Below are 7,540 nucleotides of genomic sequence, written 5' to 3'. Positions count from 1 at the left end.
GAGAGAGAGAGAGAGAGAGAGAGAGAGAGAGAGAGATTGATTTAATGACAATTTGCCTGACAATGGTATTTATTTTATGGAAGTCTGGCTGCCTTGCTAGAGGTTTCAGATGCAATGATACAAGCTCTTTCTCATTTATTGTGAAAGGTAAGGGCAATTGCATTAAGAACTCTCTTAAGGAAAGCTGACCTGATAGATTTTCTTTGTAGAGAGACCTTGACCAAAAAGACTTTCATTATCTTGTAGTTTATTTGCTCAGCCAAGGTATCTAGGGCCAGGTAGACTCTCCTCAAAGGGTGGCTGCTGCTATGTTTTTTTCTTATATTTTTATAACTGCAATCATCTTCTGTATACTCTGGCAACCTGAGATTTGTCAACGTCAAGGAAAATACTTGGTGTGTGGGATCTGTGGAACACAACTTTGTTTGGATACGGGTGCATATAACGCAGCATCACATTGGAAAGCCTGTCAGAAACACTCACCTTGCCTGCATCTGATGATTTAAAACATGTCGTAAGCAAACAAGGAATTTTTTTCTGAATTATGAAAATAGCAAAAACAATCCTGCTGTAGCATTTTAAACATGGCCCCTTAAATAATACCTTCATGGCAAACTATTGAAATATGTCATACCACTGTATGCTTTATTTTCTGTGTCATGACAAGAGCTGAGGGTCATAGAGAGAAACAGGGTTCCCAGAACTTCCCAGGTAGGACATAAGGATCAACATTAGTGGATCTGATGACACATTTGGTGTCCACTGCAGTTCATAAAGCCATTTGTTTCTTCCAGTTCTGTAAAGTCAAAGAAACAGAATTCTTAAACACTTTTTTACAGAATCAGTCTATGTCACCAAGAAGCCTCAAATGCAGTTTAGCTTCTGATAACGGGATATTTTCTGGACTGAAGACAGAGCAGTCTATACATATATTGCTGTTGTGGTTGTATTCTGAAACTTCTTCAGAAGTGATGGTTTATTTTCTAGAGAGCCTCATATAAAGTGTTTCACATAATTCTAAATTAAAAATGAATATTGTTTAAAGTTAAGTATAGTGATAGCCTAAGTAAATTTGTTTATTTATATTACTTGTTATTTTCACTTGAAAGACTCATTCTTATAAAAGGAGTCAACTTTTCTTACTGCAATTCCTGATGTTTTGGATAGAAAGCCTTGGGTAGACATCTGTGCCTAAAGGTACAGTTACCCTTGTCTGTGACTTCTGAGGAACCACTGTGGATGTGAATTATGTTCCTCAAAGTGAAACTTAGTGTCAGCTTGACTCCTTCATAATGAAAAAATAACAGGCAATGTATTATACTTACATTTATAGTGTAATTACTTACATTACACTGTACGTACACTTACATTTTAGTTTCTCCTCTTGACATTGTCCAAATTAAAAAAAATATATGCAGTAGATAGAGTAAAATATCCCCACTTATGCTGAAGTCACTTTATGACTCAACTATTAAATGTGCATAACTTCAATCAAGGCAAAATATATATTTATGCCTTCAGCAAAGAAATGCTTTTACAAAGAGAATTCCAAGTTAAAAAAATGAAGTTAAGAATTTAAAATACTCACTGTGGCAATACATGTGACTCAGCTTGCTACATGTTAAAAAGACAAGTCTTAATTAAGATAAAAATAGTAAATTGCCTAAATATTGAACACATGTATTGGAGTATATTAAATCAATGACTAATACATGCTTTTGAAATATGGATAAATGTTTAGAATGCTTCTTCAATTAAAGACTGCAAAAGATATAACCTATAAATACAACTGTTGAAACTGGCTTTCTTTTTGTTACTATAAATATGAAGCATTTCATGTGCTACTAATAGTGTATTCTGCCAAATACATTCTCTTGATGAAGCATACCCAGGCTTTTGAGTGGTGGGCAGCAGAATAGAGAAGACATATCCTACTTCTAGAAAGAAGGGTATTAGTGCTGCAGAGTTGGTGGGAGGCTGGCTTAATTTCATTCTTCCTCGTTTTGGGGGTCCCTTCTACAGTTCCTTCATCTTTCTTCCATTTTTCCTCTTCAGGCCTGGCATATAAAATAAGAAGACACCAAGATCAGAGGAGAAATTGAACTGTCAAACTAGTAATGGCAATTCATCAAATATGTTCACTAACGGAGAAGTAGAAGGTGCTATGGGATTTCCTAATAAATACTTTAAGAAAAGAAGAGAAATTCTTGGAGGAAATTCCATCTGTGTAAGGGTAATTCATTGGCTGTCATTTTTATGAATTTTCTTTGACTTAGACCTTAAAGACCACTCAGCTCCTCCGCAGCCTGGCCTCTGCATTCACCTGAACTACACATCTGAGTCCTTGCTCTTTAGGTCATTCTCCAGCCAGATCACTTCCGGGATGGAGATGCCAGCTCTGCTTATATTCACAGTGTCCTATTTTGTGTGGGTTTGTTTACTGATTTGATTTCTTCTCCAACTATAAAGGAAGAATTATATCTATATTTGCTTACCTGTCATTTTACATTCTGTTTTTCATATGAACCACAATTGTAATACTGTGTCTGTAATACAATTCTGATGGATTTAAATGATTTATGGATTTCTTTAAAAATTAGTTTTTTAACCATATAAAAAATAAAAGAAGTAAAAATAAAAAATGAAATGTATCTAATGGTGGAGAACTATACATATTCCCAAATTGATATATCCACTTATCTGCTAGACAGATGCTTATTGATGCTTACTCTGTACAAGGCCACATCATGATAATGCTAACATTCCAATTAAGGGATAATAATTTGTAAATTAATTTTCTAATTTGTAATTTAATAAAATATAGGGTCAAAAACCTCTCCTAATATAACAATGTGGGAGATGTATAAATAAGTTGCATTAAATGATAGTTGAATGGTGTGAAGTAGGTATTCAGAAAAACATCAGGGGTACAAAAATTCCTAGTAGCAAGAACAAGTACTATATTTAAACAATCTGTGGAAAATGAAGAAGTTTAATGAGGCTGATGACCAGAGTCTGGAAGGCATAGCTTAAAATTAAGTTTGTGAAACAAAGGATCTAATTACTGTAATATTTTCTGTGACAGCAATGATTCTGAGATTTATTTCACATACAAGAATATACTTGACCATTTTATGGTATGTTGGTCCTAGATTTTAATTCCAGAATTTGGAAACCTGAGACCCGGGGATCAAAAATTGAGGCCATCCTGGTCTACAGAGTGTCAATTGTCTTAAATGAAGAAATGAACGAATTAATTAACAAAAATGCTTTTAAATATGTATAAGAAATATTATATACTTTCAATATATTCAAAATGTTTACTTCATTAATATTATAGATTATACCTTCTGTATATAATGTATATATATGCCTATATACATATACACATATGTATATAAATATATGCGTGTGTCTGTAGTCACTTGGACTAGTCAAGAATTAAAATACTGATTGAAGCAACAAAACAATCTAAGTTAGTAATGATTCCAAAACTAGATTCTAGTGGATTAGCGACTCTGAAATGAATTTATTAACCAAATTCATTCATTCTTGAGTATCTAACTTGCAATATCATGAAGCAAAGAATCACCAACGAAATAAGACTAATATCATCAGGTCACATAAAAGTTGAGAAGGACATGGATAAGAAATTGCTCAGCTAGCTCTTTTATAATTACGGGATTAAAAAGTACAACTGTAGGCAGAACTGTGCATTTCCAATACATCTCCTACCGAGAACGTGAGTACTGAAAGATATAAGCTTTCTATCAATTGAACACTTACTATGCACTAAGCATTGATGATATAAATGGAACTTTTTAACTAAAAATCTCAATTCTTTTTTTAATTTAGATAATGTTAAGTTTGACTATTTGAAAATTACTAAGATGGGATAATTTATTACTACCCACTGATATTTTATTTGGTTTTGTACTATGATCATATCGTGTGTGTTAATTTAGTTGTGATCAAAACTGGTATGTCCTGAAAAATGGTTTAGTGAAATTTCTATATAGCTACATTGATTATTCTTTATCATTTTAAAATGAAAAAGTCAAAGAAATCACTATTAGTGGTATGAGATGTCAAACTACAGACAACCAGGATGTCTTTCAAATAGTTTTCTTTTATATTAAAAAAGATAACAAGCTTGTTTTTCTAGTGTTTTTTAGATCTCTTGTAGGAAATGTATGAACCTGCATTTTTTATTCATTTTTCCCTTCTTGTCTCTTCCCCTTTTCATTGACAAGTATTTGGAAATAAAGAGTTGATGAAAATTGCTTGTCAAGCTGTCCTTTAAATCTAGCAAACTTTATTGGGTATGCACACTGTTTAATAATTACATTTATTTGTAAGATTTCAAACACAGAGTTCCATCACTTAACTCAGCTCATTCAATATAAGATGGGAAACTTAACTAACATATGTATTTTATACAATTCTTGTCCATGGTCAGGGTTTTGTAGTGTCCTGGGTCATAGTGTTAAATTCAGAGTCAAATGCAGTCCCCAGACTTTCATTTTAGATGGCGAAGATTCTTAATACAAACATTTTCAAAGAGAAATAACTATGACATAGAAATGTCTACTTTTAGAAGAATCCTTGTCAGCACTAATGCAAAACAACCAAAACTTGTAATGATGTGATGTTTTGCTTTCAAGAAGCCATTCCAACCATTTACTGTTTTGTTACTCAAGATGCTTTGCGATCCTAAAGTAACACATGTAGGGAGAAAAGGGCATAGAGAAGTTTATTAGCTCTTTTAGAGCATAATGGTGCTCCATGCGAACCCTAAGGATCTGGGTTCAATACTCAGGATCCACTAATCCATGCAAAATATGAGTAAATGTAATTTTAGAAAACATAAAAGAACAGAACCTGCATTAGAGCAATGCATTTTTCCAATGGAGAGAAAAATATTTACAGTAAGACAAGATCAGTTCCAGTGGCTCTCAATAAGAATGGCAAAGATAAAGATCCACCATCCTTTTAAAGAAGTTTGGTGTCTCCTGTTGTCTTTTGAAAGAAATAACAAAACTATGTGAAGTCTACTGAAAAGTAAACTTTCATTTTGGGGTAATGGTTCACCTGAGGCTGTAGCTGCTCGCTTGTACAGCTGCAAGCCTCTGACTCCTCTTTGTGCTCCTTAAACTCGTCCTCTCCTAATGAAAGTCACAATCAAATGTTGTCAGTGGAGAAGAGCTGTCCTAATGTGAGCTTCTCTGTTGTAAATTCAGATCACATTTCAGAGGGCACATTTCAGACAGTTTCTAAATAAGGTACCCATTGTACTGTTTCATAAAAGGGATGATGAGATTTTATTCATATTTAAATATTTGAATAATTATATTTGTTTATATGGTAAAAGCAAATTTGAGGCAAGTGGCTTTTCAGCCAAAACCAGAACAATAAAAATTTTGGTTCGAATAAACTGTAGTTGGATTCAAAGAAGGAACTAATAGCTGAGTATCACATTTCCAGTTTTCAAGGAAGAGAATACAGAAATAATTCAATCATTTTCTGGTGTGTGTTACAGTTTTTGTTGCCTCAAAAAAGTTTAGCATGTGAGTATTCTCATTTATTATTCATAACAGATCTGTCTGAATCAGGTTTTTACCCATTTAAAGAAGAGAATGGACATGAATGAACTTTAATCGCACAATGATAACTACTGTATGGTCCATAGTAGAAACCTTTTGGATTCTGGCAGTTCATGCAACCCAAATTATCAAGAGCAACACCTTTTAAGATTGAGAGTGTGCAAAGGAAACTACAGTGTTTTCTGTATTGGTTATGTTGGAGGTCTAATTAAATCAAATAAATATCATGTACACATAAGGTGCTGAACCACTGGGATAAAAGGTAGTTGAACTTGTCCCAGACATGGATATATAATTAAGGATTTGTTAACACTTGTACAATTAATCTCTATTGTCAAGGACTTTTAACTAAGTATTAAAAATTCATTCTCAACTACAACTTGCCATTCATGGTCTCAGCTAGGAAGCAATTTTCTTTTACAAATTTTATGAAGAAGGAGGAGGAAGAGGAGAAAGAGGAAGGAAAAATTTCTGCCTTGTAATTGATTTTTTCCTCTTTTGCGAGAAGTTTCAGTCATACTGGAAGAAAAAATTTGTGCTATGCAATCAATAAAAGAAAAAATAGTTCAGTTGTTTCTGTGTACATATTCGTAATAGGTTTTCTTTCCTCAGTGGATGTCTCCTTTTATAAGATTGTTTGTGCTCTTGGGAAAATAGACTTCCCCTGGAGCAGTTGTACTACCAGGGGTCACATCCTTAAAAACAACTGACTTGCATTCACACAAAAGCTCGCAGTTTTCAAAGCTCCTCAGCTAGGCTTCAGAAGTCATGTCCATCTTCAGATTTTGTCTGGTATGAGAAGTATACTGTAAAAGTACTAATTCTGAATCAGGTGAGTATCTCTTGGACAATTGATCTTTGTTGATCAGTTGTGCTGTCCTGTAATTATTGGTCTGCTGCAAAAGACACTTTTTGGATAAGACACTTTTTGGTAAGAACCACACTTATCTGAGTATGTGAGGATAAGTGTGTAGCTAGAAATTATACTAGTTTAGAAAACTGGCAGTAGTCAGTTCTTCTTTAGATTCCATGACCTCACCAGCCATGGGTAGTTGGCTAGTTTTCAGTGCTAGGCATGAATTCCCTCCTATTGAGCAATGCCTTAAGTACTGTGTGGTGGCTGTTGTTTGTCTCCAGGATATAAGGGCCACTATTACAGTTTTCTTTGTACCTTGTCCTGCTAATCATTGCTGGGGTGTTATGGTGTACACCTGCATAGGACTATTGATCCTTTTCTCCCTAGAAAGATTGATTGCATGCCTCCTCTGGATATTATGAGAGCTAGTTCTCAATGAGGAGGATTGCAGGTCCAGACTGAATCCTCCAAATAGTGCAACAAAAGCATTTAATGTCATTAGTGACAGGATCTTACGATCTTTTTTTGGAAGGCACTAAGGGTAATAGCAATAGTCTGTGTTTTCAAGAAGAGTACTCTAGGAATACTCTGACCAGTGTCTGGAACTGAGACTTTTTGGGGGGTATTATTGCCCCAGGTGACATAACTGCAATAAAATATATAATACAAACACATATGTAATATACTGATGCACATTTACCATATATGTATAAGTATATAATTTTAAGAAACAATAATATAATTCCTAATGCTTTCTCAAGCAGCCTTAGTGCTGTTTATACCATTTTCTGTCCCTCCCCATGTTGGTCTATTTACCTCCCCTGGTAAGATTCCCAACTGTATTTTCCCCTTTATCCCTTATAGCAACTATGTCCTACTACTCTCTTCTCTGATACCATGGTCCTTATTCCCCCACACACCATTGCACTGTGTTTCTGTTCACTTCCTGGTACCTAATGTCTCTATAAGTTATACATGGTCATCTAAAGGATCAGAGGTGGTATCCACAAATAAGAGAAAACATGCCACTTTTCTTTCAGGTTCTGGGTTATCTCATATTATAAACTATTATCTATTTCCA

The 7,540-nt window shown here is 34.3% G+C and overlaps 1 long non-coding RNA gene across 2 annotated transcripts in view; it reads right to left on the bottom strand.

Moving 5' to 3' along the window:
* Positions 1-624: 624 nt before the first annotated feature.
* The window catches only part of LOC114614540, a 166,318-nt gene continuing 159,402 nt past the window's right edge, over positions 625-7,540 (bottom strand). For both annotated transcript variants that reach the window (XR_003710345.1, XR_003710344.1), the window contains 2 exons: positions 1,889-2,057; positions 625-796 (listed from right to left, as the gene is read on the bottom strand). This is a non-coding gene — a long non-coding RNA (uncharacterized LOC114614540). The remainder of the gene's footprint in view (positions 797-1,888; positions 2,058-7,540) is intronic.

This window comes from Grammomys surdaster, unplaced genomic scaffold (genome assembly GCF_004785775.1).
Source record: "Grammomys surdaster isolate TR1022 unplaced genomic scaffold, NIH_TR_1.0 126391, whole genome shotgun sequence".
Taxonomy (NCBI): Eukaryota; Metazoa; Chordata; class Mammalia; order Rodentia; family Muridae; genus Grammomys; species Grammomys surdaster.
Note: the sequence above shows the minus strand (reverse complement) of the source record. Positions and strands in the feature narration are given on the sequence as shown.